At 45.8% G+C, this 14,838-nt stretch overlaps 1 protein-coding gene and 1 non-coding gene across 3 annotated transcripts in view; both read right to left on the reverse strand.

The window, feature by feature from the left end:
• Positions 1–9,571: 9,571 nt before the first annotated feature.
• On the reverse strand, positions 9,572–9,643 carry Trnae-cuc. The gene has a single exon. It is a non-coding gene; the product is annotated as a tRNA-Glu (tRNA).
• A 4,209-nt stretch (positions 9,644–13,852) lies between these two features.
• LOC108152961 (RILP-like protein homolog) overlaps positions 13,853–14,838 on the reverse strand; it is a 4,518-nt gene continuing 3,532 nt past the window's right edge. For both annotated transcript variants that reach the window (XM_017282664.2, XM_017282663.2), the window contains one exon: positions 13,853–14,838. This exon is cut by the window's right edge. The gene's annotated coding sequence lies outside the window, so the exon portion shown is untranslated.

Here is a 14,838-nt window from a genome sequence, read left to right on the forward strand (position 1 = left end):
GATTGTTTAATGAAATATCCAGTTCTGGGAGGCTCAAGGCTGTTGGTTCTGCGAAGAACATTTTCTTTAAAGGCAACCCCACTTTAATTAAGTCTCTTTTCTGGACCCCCGTCAGCTGGCACTAAGGCCAAAAGGTGTTCTTGGTTCTAGCCTGTTGTTGTTGTTGTTGTTGTTGTTGCTGTTGGTGGCGCTACCGTGGCAGCTATTAAGGCGCCACCTGCTGGGCGTTGGTTGCGTTTTATTTGAACTGAACTGTTCTTCGTCGTCGTCGTCGTTCGCCACTCGCTATCGCTGTTGCTGCCACTGTCGTACGTGTTGTGATACCCTGCCAAGGAGTGCCCTCTCATTTGTTCACCAATGTTAGCCCCCCGACCTCGCCAAGGCTCTTATCAATCACACGAATCGATAAGTCCTGAAAGATCATGCAATATGTACATATGTCTGCCAAATCGTAGATCCTACACACAGATACAAATGGCAGAGAAAAAAAACGGACACAATTTTGAATTAAATTCAATCCACTTTGATTGAAATATAAGTAATACAGTACATATCTAATCTAAATAAATGTGAAACACTTTAAACTTTGAAGTGTTAAAGTGGGTGTTACATGTGTTAAAGTGTATGAGAAATGCATTTAGTCAATATTTTATTTTGTATATGTATGAAAATTAATGTCTGAATGTAGATCAAATATTGTGAAAGGAACATAAACACTTCCATTTTACCATTTCCGCTCTCGGTGCAAATATATTTGGCATAAATGCTTAAATCTAAGTGTAACTATTTGATTGTCAGGTCTACCACGTTCCACTACGGTCTACCACTACCGTATACCATACATATGTGTGCTCTAGTTCTTCTGGTTAGTATATTTCATGTTTCGACTTTGGTCGTCCCTATCTTTCCTTTCGGGTTGTTGTATGGAAAGGGACACACTGCAGGGGCTCATTGTGGCACAAGTTTTTGGCGTAAATCGATGCGGCAGCCACAGCAACATAAAGTAGATGGCAACACACACACACACACACACACTGGGAAGGGGGCAGAGGGGGCATGATGGGATGGATTGGAGTAGGATGGTACATACTACCTTCTTCTTAGTACCATTCCTCCGTTTTTTGAGTGTCACTTTGGATTGTGAGCGGCTTTGACACGTGGCAAGTTAAATTGAAATGCCGCCGACATCGCTGTACACATCTATTAGGAGAACGGAGAACGGCGAAAGGAGAAAGTGGACAGGAGGGATGGGGCATGGGGCATGGGGCATGGGGCATGGGTCGTTTCGCCCAAGGCGGCACTTAGCATTGCCAAACTGCCGAAAGAAGGAAAATGTCACCTACAAAAGCCGGATAGAGACTGCAACTGCCAAAAGGGGATTGAAAAGGACCCCAAAAGGATATACCGTGGCATCCTCTGATTTACACTGTTTTCGTTTTGGTTTTGCCTGCTCCCACAGCTCCTCACAGATTCATATGGAAATGAATGTTGGCGGCAGGGGTGAGTGGCTCTTGGCTCTGGTCAGAATGATAACCGCAGGATCCCCACAGTCGCATTCGCCATTGTGTCTCAGAGCCAAGAGCAAATTCAATAAAGTCCGCCAGTCCGCAGCAGTTTTTGCAGCATTTGTCAGTTGCCAAATGGCTAACATGTCCTTCTGTCTCAGCCCTCGGCCCCCACACTGCTCCAGTGCTGCTCTCCAACTGCTCTCCAAACTGCCATTCAGACAGCCATTCAGTCCGTCAGTCAGCCATTCAGTCGTTCAGTCAGTCAGGCATGCAGTCAGTTGGCCAATTAAACGATAAACCCAAGAGAGGGCTAGGGCTGGCTGGCTGGATGGCTGGCTGGCAGGCCAAACGAGGACGCACATTAGAGCCAGGCCCGAAAGGACAGGCCAGAAAGGATTTATGCAGTGCGGCACACACAAACCCACAAACACACAAACACACACACACACACACACACACACACACACATGCGGAGAGTGGGTCAGCAGTTGTACAACAATTCTATCCGAGTTGTGTGTGAGTGCGTGTCTGCGACTGTCCTCAATATATATTGGAAGAACCCATAAATAAATAAGCCATAAAACGCTAACGAACAAATATTATAGCCAAGTGCGGGGACACGGGCACGACCCAGGATATCATCTCGATCATAGTCACCCTCCCAGACCTTCCAACGACTGTGCCTTCGATACTCCCTGCATCGCACTTAAGCCCAGCCAAAGGTGGAAATTTTCTGTGGCTCTATTGCATCATGCTCCCGGTACCACACCTCTCTGTGCAGCAGCGTCTTGTGGGAGCACCACCATCCATCATGAAATGCCAATGTGCATTAATTGAACCGCCCACACACACAGCACCCACTAGAGCAGCTGCTGGCGATGCAAATTGCATAAAAGGTCGCCCCTAATGAGGGGGGCAAGATTATTGCAACTGATTGATGGACACTGCAGTGATGGAGGAGCTGCCAGCCCAGACTGGGCCTCGGATCGATCCAGCAATCAGATTAATCAGGGGGCCCCAAGACGAAGCCGCAAAAGCAAATCGAATTCAAATTACGGTGCCACAACACGCTCTGCGGATAACTAAAAGGACAAGTGAGGTCAGCGTCAGCCGGGTGCCGAGTGCCGGGTGCCCGGGCCAGGCAACACTCAAATTACAGGACAGCCACGCCCAAGCCCAGCCACAGTCCCAGCCCCAACCGCCCCCCGCACAGTTAGAGATACATAATTGGCGAAATAACAGGCCAGGCCTACAGATCGGAAATTACTTAACCCACAAAAGCGGCTGCCAAAAATACAAAAACAGAAGTTCAGAGGCCGCGGCAGGCGGCAGGCTCCAGTCTCCAGTCTCCCGTCTGCCTCGTGCAGCATACGCACAGGCAAGGCGGCTCATTCATTCTTCATTCCCCAGCTCTGCCTGCGCACCTCCTGCTCCCATTTGGCATTGTTCCCCTCAGTCTTTTTCCCCTTTTCTATGTTCTTTTTATACCCGGTACTTAAAGAGCAGAGGGTAATACTCATTTCGTGTGAATGTATGTAACGTCCAGAAGGTACGAGTAATTTTGGATTATTTTACCTACCAGATCTGCAGAATGTTCGGTTCGATTTCGGTGGGATCATCATTATGGCCAGAATAAACAAAAAAAGTTGAGGTGCTTCTATCGTTTGGCTCTTTGAACACCTGGCATTCGAGCACCATGAATGCCGCTTTGGAGCATATACTTTTGCGATCCATACGCAGATCACATACACTCAGACAACAAATGGCATGATAAAGAGAAACACAACCAAATTTAACTGAAAATAAGTACTTTGATATAGGTAAAAAATTTGTATATGGGTATTTTTAATATGGCACATATTTAATACAAATATCCAAACATAATATATTACATTTGAAGGAAATTTAAATATGATATGTGAGTGAAAACATTTTCCTTGCACAATTTCCCCTTCCTGTCGAAATATTAAAATCTGAGTGTAACTATTCTAATCTCATGGCTTTTTTGTCTGGGCATATATCGATACATCGATGCTGAGAACTGAGTATCTTAGTGTCGAGGCTTGTGTGCATGGACCCAACCGTTCCGACCGGCTATAAGTCATACATACTATATACATATGTACATATGTACACCCTTTTGTTGTGGGTGCTCCAAATATCTTGCTGAAACTTTACATGGCACCACTATCATACATACTCGGATCTTCTTTGAGATAAGTGCAACAAAATCATTTAGAAATCGACTCTGCAAGTGTATGAAATGCTTCGGCCCCTGGAAACTAGTCTTACTTAAGGATTTCTTGGGCGCTTGTGGATACAACCTCAGACTTTGGACAGTATAATGTATCTGCAACATCTTGTTGTTGCAGTTGCAGTTGCAGTTTTTGTTGTTGCATAATTTTCTGCAAGGCTTTGGCATTGTTCTGTCCCACTCGCTTACAAGGAGCAGAGAGAAAGGGGGGAAAGGACAGCAGCTGCTATGCAACTCCCGCGAAAGCCAACTTTAGTTTCAGTTTTACATTTAAGCTTTGTTTGGCGCCATGGGGAAGCCGCTGAAGTAGGGGAAGTATAGAGTGGGCAGTGGAGAATGGAGAGGGAGAGGGTCTTCAATGGTAGGTGCTTGGCCGGGCATGTTTAACGGCTTGTTGGCCACTTTACGCCCCGTTGTACGCGTCGCAGCCGCAGCCGCAGCCGCAGCGGCACCCCCCTCTGTAAAACGAGTAAAAGAACGAGCACAAAATTTACAACAACAAAAACACCAACAAAATAAGAAGAATGGCGCACAAGCACATACAAGTGCACACGAATGCAGACACATTCCCATACACACAACTATTTATAAATACACGAGCCTTCGTGTTAATTAAGAGTGTGTTCCAGAAACCGCCACACACTTTTTCACCACCTCAAAACTGAAACTCCTGCTTTTCTCCTTTAAATACAAACACGTTGATAAAAATTTCCTTTAGCATGTTTACCTGTTTCATGGAATGCTGTGTCATCTTCAGCTTTAAAGACACGAGAAAACCGAAGATGCAGGATCATAAACCACGATCGTTTCAACTGGATTGCAGAAACACGTTGCGATCGAATTATTAGTATAGCCAAAATAAACAAACCAAGTTAAAGTGCATATGGCCATTCGATATATTTGTATTTTCTATATTTATTGAAAGTTTAACCAATTAACCATTAGCTTTGTTGTGCAAAAGTTAATTTTTTCGGTATTCTGTGATATTTTTATAGCCATGTTTTCCTTTTTTATTATCTCCTATATAAACTATATATGATTCTCCCACAAAGTGTCTCTAAATATTGAGAAAATGAAATATCTAAACAGAAGTCCCAGAAAATGGCCAATCGGCTAATGGTATATATTTTAATTTTTGCTAGCCTAGAAAAAAACATGAAAAGTTTTTATATTTAATAATAATAGCTTACTAAGTGTCTCTGAATAACATCAACATTCCACAAACCATCGAAGTAACATACCTTGGAGTCCATTTGGAAGCGATAAGAAGTTTACTAAAATTGAAAGTCAGTAATATAATGAAGCCTATGTGGCTGACAAACGTCCGTCCGCCACTAAAACTGGAGTGCAAAGTAATTTTGTACAATGCAGCTCTGAAACCAATTTGGACATATGGCTCCGAACTATGGGGAAACGCTTGCATTAGTAATATAGAAGTAGTCCAGAGGACTCAATCGAAGATACTCTGAGAACTATCACTGGTATCACTATCATGGCACATACGGAAAGAAAATATTCATAAAGACTTAAATGTAGGATCAGCTCAAGGTGAAATCGATATTGTTACAGCAAAATATCAGGTCACACTTGGTCTCAGGCCTTTGACTTGGCACACTAGCCATACACGACTCCGGCGAAGAGAGCTCTCACCCACCAATAGTAGTTAGGACCGTACTCTAAACAAGAGGGAAGATTCGATAAATAAAATACCGTAATACAAAAAAATAAAAAAACGTATCTAATAATTTGGAAAATTGACGCCAAATACTACATATATTAGTACAAAAAATGTTATATAGATAGTCCCACCCGATTCGCAGAGTTTTGCAATCTTGTAATCCAAGCTAAAACAACCAGTTTTGTTTTTGGTAAATTAACGTCAGGTCATATTTTGGCTTCGATCTTTAAAACCGTACGTTTGACTATTATAATTTATTTTTTGTATGAATATATGGCCTCTTAATTAATATGCAAAAGTTTTTCAAAAGATGACTTTTTCATTTAGATTTTTGTATATTTTTCCGTACGTCAAAATGGAAGTGCCCATATGTCGTTTGGTTCTTTGAACACCTGGCTTTCGAACTCTGTTAATCGTAAAGAAACACGCTTTTGGGTTCATACTTTCACGATGGATATAAATCGAATTATTTGATATATAAAAACTGAGTGCTGGGTATTAAATCGCCTGGACGTTTTTTTTCGTTTCTTTCTGTGTTCCAGAAATCGGTCAATGAAAAACACCGCTAAAATTTAACAATTTCCTCCCCATTGTTTAAGATTTCTGGAATGTTTTCTCTACCTTTCTCTCCTTAACTCTTTCGTTCTGCCCTCTTCTGTTCGCTTCGCCCTTTGCCACTGCTGGTTGTGGGCGTGGCAGGAGGCAAATCAAAGACCACGTTTGTGCCCGCCCGAATGCAATATGTTTTAAATGCCAAGCAACTATGGCGGGGACGCCCATTAAAAGTACAAATACACAAGTAAATATACACATTTGTACCCCATAGCCCATAGCCCATAGCCCATAGCCCGCAGCCCATAGCACATGTAGGAGGAGTATATACACATTCATATGCTTATGGAAATATCCCATGCATAGTATGTATTTTGTAAAGGGGGATTGCGACGCGCCAGTGAATCGCCAAGTGCTCTACAGAAAGTGCAGGGAAAATGTGAAAAGCGGCGACAAATGTGTGCAGGGGTAGGAGGATGAGGACGAGGGCGAGGACGAGGACGAGGGCGAGGACGAGGGGCACAGAGAAAGGGGTGAGGGGGCACTTCAAGCGGTGCCTGCTCGCATGTGGAAATAAATCTGACTTTTCACCCGTCCAGCGGTCAAGCCGGCATGGGGGAATGGACTCATCTCCACCATCTGCCGCTCTTCATCTGGCAATCGATCCAACAGTCCATCAATCAACGATTGCACTGTCGAAGGACCCATCCAGCAGGTGGCACTCACTCACTCGACTCTCAGCTCTTTGTCTAGACATCTGTCAGAGTCAGGAGGCATTTTGATTTAATCCAGTGTCTCCCGTCCCGATTTCTTCCCATTGGTCTCTCCTGCTTCCCCACTTCCCCTTTGGAGCCATGGCGTCATCAGAAGTCGGAGCGGCGTTAAGGGACGGGCGGTCTCCCCATCGCAGTTCCCCCACAGCTGTTCGCGCTGGCATTAGCCGTTAGCCGGGGAATCGGTGAAAGCTTTTGGGCCATCTGTTTTCTTTTTGTTTTCGCTGCCCCTATGGTATATAGGGGGAAAGCTCATCCAGCGCCTGGAACGTTGGCCACGTGTCCAGTGGAAGGACCTCTCGCTTGCACTTGCACTCTCTCTGTATCTTTGTATCTCTGTTACTCTCTCTCTCTCCCTCTCTCGCTCGCTCTCTCTCTCTCTCTATTTTTTACTTTGAGAGGAGTAAAAGCTTGGCCCAGTCTCAGTGTGGGCTCTCTTTTAGAAACGGAAGCCGTAAAATAAAAAGCCGGCAAGCGGCTGACAGAGATGGAGATGTTTGCGCGAGAGGGACGGAGCACATTTTTGTGCTCCCCTGCCGCGCCTGGCGCGCCTGGCGCACCTACCACTCTCTCTGCAACAGCTCTCTGTTCTTGCAACATTCTAACATTATGTCATACCCGAAATTGTTGCTGTTGTTGCTGTTGCGTCTGAGGGACAAGTTGTGGCATGAAATTATGATATGGAATTATTCTCGGATGGATAACGACGAGAATGGGGAATGGTAAATGGAAATGACGATGATGATGGGATGATGTATCCCCATTATGTCCTTGTCATTGTCCTTGTCCTTGTCGCTGTCAGGAAAGCAGCACAAAGCACAGCCATGAAAATGTTGTGTGCAACATATTCGATGACTCCTCGTCGTCGTTCACGGTTCAGTGTCCGTTGGGGCTCTCTTGATCCCCCGTTGAAAATCATTGAAAATCATTCATGTGCTTCTTTGGAGGATAACGCCAGCAGAAAGACAGCAGGAGGATGCGGATGTCGAGTAGGAGGTAAAGGGGGAGAGAGGATAAGCCAGCAGAAAAGGCAGAAGGATGCGGAAGAGGAGTAGCCAGAAAATGAGCCGAAAGATGTGGTAGAAGGGAACGTCGGATTCTGGCTACAGGGAAAGCTCTCTGGAAAAGACACCCACGAATATGCATAAATTACGATTGTGAATAAATTGTCCGCCCAAGGGAACTGGGCCGCCTGTCCGCCTGTAGAGCTCTCCACTCGCACAGCAGTAAGCATCCTTTAAATGATTCTTATTCCTCATTCTGGAGGAGACTCCTCACTCCTTTGGGCTTAGGCCTCTAGTCTGAGTAGTGATACATCCTGCTTACCCGGCAACTTTTTGCGATATTCTGAAAGAGAATTCACCTTATTTTTGGGAGGAACGAACACCCCAACCCCCACCTCCTCCCACACCCCCACTCGTCCTCCTCCTGTGAGCTTAGCACTTGGCTGAAATCCGCTTAAATGCCATTTCCGGCACAACAAAAGTGTTGCCTACTTTTTGTCGCCATTTAGCCGGACGGAGCATTGAAATGTGCGGCCAAAAAAGAAGCCGCAGGCTTTCCAGGGAGACGGGGAGGGTTAGGTCTAGGGTATGTGTGTGTCTGTGTGTGTGTGTGTGTGTATCTCAAAAGCAACGAAGGGACGTCGTCGAGGCTGAGACTGAGGCTGAGTCTGAATTGAGTTTACTGGGGGGACAAGTACAGTTGCCGCTTCTTTTGTTAGTCCCCGACGCCCCCGCCTGGGGGCCAGCTGCAATGCAGTTGCCATATATTCATTGCACTGCCTTTTCCCCGCTCCTCTAGCCTTCCAAGTCAACCCAACATTACTGTTGACAAAATTTTATTTCTTTTGAATTTTTGGGTTGGAGCGGATGAGTGCAGGAGAGTGCAGAGGTTGCCTCCGGGGCTAGTTGCATTGAGGCTTAAATATCCACACTTGACACTCCCCGGCAATCGTCCCTGTCACATCCATTGTCCTGCTGTCCAGAACTGGGCTCTAGGACTATCATTCCTTTGTTTGGCGTTGAAACCTCCCCCTTGCACCTCCTCGCTCTGACATGTTAATTGGGTGCAGCCCGTACTCTTGAAACCCGAGTCCTGTGTGCTCAAAAAGGATTAACCTCTTCCTTGGGCATACATATGTATGTATATCATTCCTGTGCTAACATTTAAAACAAAACGAGTGGGAACGTGGGAACGGCCCTAGCCGCGGCTCTACATATGTATGTATGTAGGCGATACTCATTTAGTATATGTATATGTGAGCTTGCTCTTACATCTGTCTCTTGTTCTCTATTCTCACACCAACACCAACCGTTTTTTGGCGCTCCTCTCCGCCCACTGGGCACTCTGCACGAGGAAGAGTGTATGCCGCTGCACTTTCATTTCTTCCTTCTCGCTATAATAGCTATCCGATCTGACTCAGACTCGGCAATCTTTTAGATATGGTCATTCGCTATGATTCTGCGTTTTGGTTTTTGGTTGCTCTAGCTCGTATAGTCTGTAAGACCTAGGCGCTCATCGGGACTGACGACCGGACAGACAGTCATGGCTATATCGACTCGGCAGTTGATGTTGATCAAGAATACATATTTTGTTTCCTCCTTCCCACAGGAATTAGTATTGTAAATAAAACGGCTACAGCAAAGTACATATATGTATGTATATTAATTTTGTGATCAAAAATACATCCATACATACATACATATGAATGTAGTATAAGTTTCTTCTATTTTCGCACTTCAAAAATATATTTTCTTAAGTCTTTGATCAGAAAAGAGAATACAAAAATAAACATTTTATAAACTTCCCATACCGGGAATTGAACCCGGGCCTCCCGGGTGAGAGCCGGGTATCCTAACCACTAGACAATATGGGACTGTCAATATTTTTATACCCGATACTCAAAATGAGTATTGGGGTATATTAGATTTGTGGTAAAAGTGGATGTGTGTAACGTCCAGAAGGAATCGTTTCCGAACCCATAAAGTATATATATTCTTGATCAGCATCAATAGCCGAGTCGATTGAGCCATGTCTGTTTGTCCGTCTGTCCGTCCCCTTCAGCGCCTAGTGCTCAAAGACTATAAGAGCTAGAGCAACGATGTTTTGGATCCAGACTTCTGTGATATGTCACTGCTACAAGAAAATTTCAAAACTTTGCCCCGCCCACTTCCGCCCCCACAAAGGGCGAAAATCTGTGGCATCCACAATTTCGACGATACGAGAAAACCAAAAACTCAGAATCGTAGAAGATGACTATATCTTCAAGAGTGCAAAATCTGAACCAGATCGTATAATTATTATAGCCAGAATCAAGAAAACAATTTCATTCTTTCTCGCTCTGTCTCTCTCTAACACACAGGTTTCATGGTCGGTTTTGCCAATTGCAAAATATGAGTTCAAGGATCTCAGAACCTATAAGAGCCAGAGCAACCAAATTTGGTATCCACACTCCTGTGATATCGGACCTTGACCGTTTTGTGTCAAAATTTCGCCACACCCCCTTCCGCCCCCGCAAAGGACGAAAATCTGGGGCATCCACAAATCCGCACTCCTGTTAGATCTCACTATAAAACGTATATCTCAAAATTTCGCCCCACCTCCTTCCGCCCACACAAAGGATGAAAATCTGTTGCATCCACAATATTGCAGATTCGAGAAAACTAAAAACGCAGAATCATAGATAATGACCATATCTATCAGATTGCTGAATCTGGATCAGATCAGATCATTTTTATAGCCAATAGGAACAAATCAATTTGCAGTGGCTACGCAGCGCCCGACGTCACGCTCAGACTGATTTTCTGTCTCTCTCGCACGCACTCTTTGTCGTGTCGTTCAATATTAGCGGCGTCTGCCGGAGGAGAGCCATACTGACTTAGTATCGGGTATAACTGTAGAGTTGCGGTGTCCGCAGCAACTCACAACGTTCCCCCTCGTTTTTATTCCAGCATTACAAAAACAGATGTTTCCCTATTTTCTTGCTCTAAAAATAGATTTTGATATATTTCCGCATTTTGCATAAAAGTTTCCTTTTCTCCTTGATCCCACATAGTCCAAGTGAACCCTCTAATATTTGAAGGGAAGTTCTAGTAGAAGAACTAAGGGGCACCTCAGGGAGGATTTCCCACATTCTGGTAATCCGAAAATCGGATCTAAAGAAAAGCAAGTCAAAGACAAAGAAAATATTTATGCTGCAGAACGTGGAACGTTTCGAAATTCTTGAGTCGATCCTCTTTAAAAATGTTGCACTTCTGAATCCGTCACCGTCCGTCAGCTGATAGACTGTCTTGGAGGGGAAATTGCAAAAGAATTCCCACACACTTCTGCGGCCAACCAACGCACAGATAAAATAACACCCAACCAAACAAAGAACAGCAGCAGCAGCACCAAAGCACGGGTATAAGCAGATATTGGTGCGGGAGGGGTAGGGCAGAGAGAGTCCCCGTCAGAACCAGAACTGGTTCACTTTCAGTGCATCCAATACACTGCGCCCCATTCATGGTCGCCTGTCCAAATTGGAGCATTTATTGTACAAAAAATGCACAACGGAGCAGCGGCCAACAGACGGACGCGGGCTGATTCCAGTGCGTGAGCCAGGTTATCTGAGGGGAAACGCATCGGAAATCAGCAGAAGGAGAAGGCAAACGATTTGCCCAGCGAAGCTTTCCCCTCGAAAGCTCAGCGGAGAAACGAACCCCTCACAGGTGGTACATAATGTTGTCCCGCTCTTACAGCCAATTGCAGCAATATCTCCCCACCTTGCTTGAAAATGTGCGTATGTGTGGGTGTTCCTGTGACTGCAATGAAAATCCAACCAACGAGAGACTGTAAGAGGGAGAGCAAGAGCTAGTCGCACTCTATATGCAGTGGGAGAGCATTGTTGAATTTGGGTCGTTCGGCTGCTGCCGGCTGCTGGTCGCCTGGTTGCCCGTCTAGGGTAAGTTCCTAGAATGTTCATTCCAATAAGCCACCACCATGGCCGGTTGCAACATCTCGCGCAAACTGATCCAATTGATGGCAGGCAAATTTCGTAGAATTCACCCGATGCCAGCAGGCGTCCAGTACCGCTAGCAAGCCGCTACCAACCTGGACCAACATGTTGCGGCCACATTGGCGAGGGCGACATTGGAATCGCGTCATGCGCGTCGCTAATTCAGCAGGCAAACAGAGACAGAAACAGCGGCGGCAACACTTACATATGTAGCTATCAGAGCAGTAGAGCATTAGAGCTGAGGGGGAAATACACTTGCAAGAGCGGTAGGAGGGGGTCGCAGTAGACCCGGACACGGCCAGGATGGAGATGGAAGATGAGAGATGGAGATGTAGATGGCCTCCAATCACATATGGCCGCCGCCACACGGCACCGGCAACACATACGGACCGACGACCCAATGCCAAGGCGCTCGCGCAACAACATCACGGATGCGGTAGCAACAACCACAATGAGCTGGAGCTACCGTTACGGAGCAATGCCGGCTTCAACACTTTCGTTTTCTTGTTCCCAAGCGCTGGCCGCTAAATAGGCGCCCAGCATGCGCGAGGGCGTTGCCAAGCGACCGAAAACGTTAGCAAACAGTTGTCAGACAGAGATGGACGATGAGTCAATGAACATGGGATATAGCTATCCCACTTGCACCCAGACACCTGCTCTCAACACATGTTGAATATGTGCATGTATGGGACACGCACACGCAAACACCGTTGCTCTCTCGCTTTGTTCCTCTCTTTGGAGCTTTTCGCAGCATGCTGCCGGGCAACATTTGAGGGAGTTTTGAGTTGCTGCTGCGGCAGAGAGTTGAGTTTCTCTTTCTAACGTTATCCGCTGCCTCTGTGCTGCTGGCCTCCTGTTCGAAAATCGACTGACTGGGCCCCTGAATTCGTCGGGCAATACGAAAACTGTGTCTCGGCGCGCCGATTGCATCCGTCGGCAGTCAGCGGCAGGGGAAACCAAAGGGGCAGCAACGACTGGTGCGCGTCCAGTGGCAGGGGAAACAAAAGTCACAGCGTTACAACGGGACAGCAGGGGAATCAACAGCAAAACGGTTCAACGGTGGGCCGACTCATGGGGGAAGCGATGCAGAGGAAAAACTCATTAAAAAAAGTTCCTTTTAATTAATGGAAACCCACCAGAAGAACAACGGCACGGCTCCACTTGTGCCCAAAACCCCTCACACACACACACACACACACACACACACACACACCATCCATCCCTCATTGCGGCTTTTCCGCCCAGCCAATTAGTGAAAAATGCCCAGCCCCCCTCCCGCTGGCCATGCACTACCCCGCTGACCACAAAAGGCGCCTTCTTCATTAGCTGGCGCAAATTTCGACCTACGCTTTTCGCAGCGCATCTTCTTCTATCCTATTACGCTAACATCTTCTTAATTAAAAAGCTGGCAACAGCTCGTTCCAGGCCATCCATCCCCCTACGTGTGCCGGATGGCCGTTGGCGGATTTTTAATTGCTTAATTGGAACTGCGTGGAAATACCCTGCCTTGAACGAAGCGAAAGTCGGATGGGTGACAGGGGTAGTGGCAGAGTCGTCCTTCCCACACAAAGAGGGGCCCTGCCGAAGCCGCCTGTTACCTGTTGCTGGGCAATTAAAACATTCCCCACGAGGTGCACGAAGGATGGGCCGAAGCCATCATCAGCATCCTTGCTGTGGCTGACTTTCGGCTGACTGTGCTGTCAAGGTCGCATCCCCAGGATCTGCTGACTGGCTGAGAAACCACCACGCCCTAGATACGCCTCAAACTCAGCAGAAGGAACAGGCGCTCAGTAAGCAACAGGATGGCCGTTCATACATGGGGCAGGACACACGACACGACACGATACGATACGACGCAGTATGCGACCGGAGATGCTGCGCATCATGCAACCGCCAGATGCCAGATGCCCCACATTTCGGAAGATGATGCAAGCCTGGGGTAAAATTTAGTAATAGTAAAGCCGTCGTATCTCTGAGCTGAGCTGAGCCGAGCCGAGCCGAGCTGAGTGGAGAGCTTTCAGCGAAAGCTCACAGAGTAACGGATATGCCGGAAGGATATACCCCACCCACCCAATGAAATTTTCGAATGACTTCTTGGTTTCAATTGTTCATAAGTTTTATTATTTGATGAATGCTCTCCATAAAGCGATTCATTCGTACGTAGAACATCTGATGAATGGATGAACGGACAGCGCAGTGGGATAAATCGGTCGCTTCCTGCACGCCACGCCACACACACACACTCGTTTCCTGGTCCATCCATACTCGTCATTCATATACATATGTACATACGTACACATATATCATATATTAATTTGTATTGTATAATTGTTTCCGCTTCTTTTTTGGTTAGTCATAAGTATAGTTCCATATAATATGGTATCATATATGTATATATAGTATATAGTAAAGTATATTATGTATAATGCATGTGTATATGTGTATATAAATTTAGTTAACATTAATTCACCAAATACTCGATACAATCCAATGTCTCTCCCCAGCACTCGATCCGATCCGAACCGATCCCGATACGCTCTCCTACGTTCCAGTTTCAAGTGATCTTTTAATATTCTTTTTCGTTAGTCCTTCGGTTATCATCAATACAGTTTTCTTGTATATATAAAAATTCAGTTGCCACAATTTGTTTGTAATTGAAACGAGTGTTGATTGGCTGATTGATCGATTGAGGACAAGGATGGCGGGGTCTTGTGGGGCCTGGGGTTGCAGGGTGCATGGGACTGACAATTAGTCTTTGGCACATTTCAATCGATAACGCTGATATGTAAGGGGGGAATGCACGCTTTGTGCTTTTAGGCAGGGAGGCGGAGCAGAACACAAGGAAAATGAAAGTAATTTTCTTAAAAAAGAGATCTTGAAGTAGCTTGAGACTGTACTGCGCTCTAAACAGAGAGTTTTAATAGCTTCTTTTTCCATTCGAACCTAAACCAATTCAAGGCAATAAAGGACACACTGTAATCTTTCGTATTATATTCTAGGCTCAAGGACTCGCTTCGATGGAGAGGTGGTATAGTAAAATTACTTGGAATCGTTTCTTGGATTATATATGTATGTAT

This window comes from Drosophila miranda, chromosome XR (genome assembly GCF_003369915.1).
Source record: "Drosophila miranda strain MSH22 chromosome XR, D.miranda_PacBio2.1, whole genome shotgun sequence".
NCBI classification, from domain to species: Eukaryota; Metazoa; Arthropoda; class Insecta; order Diptera; family Drosophilidae; genus Drosophila; species Drosophila miranda.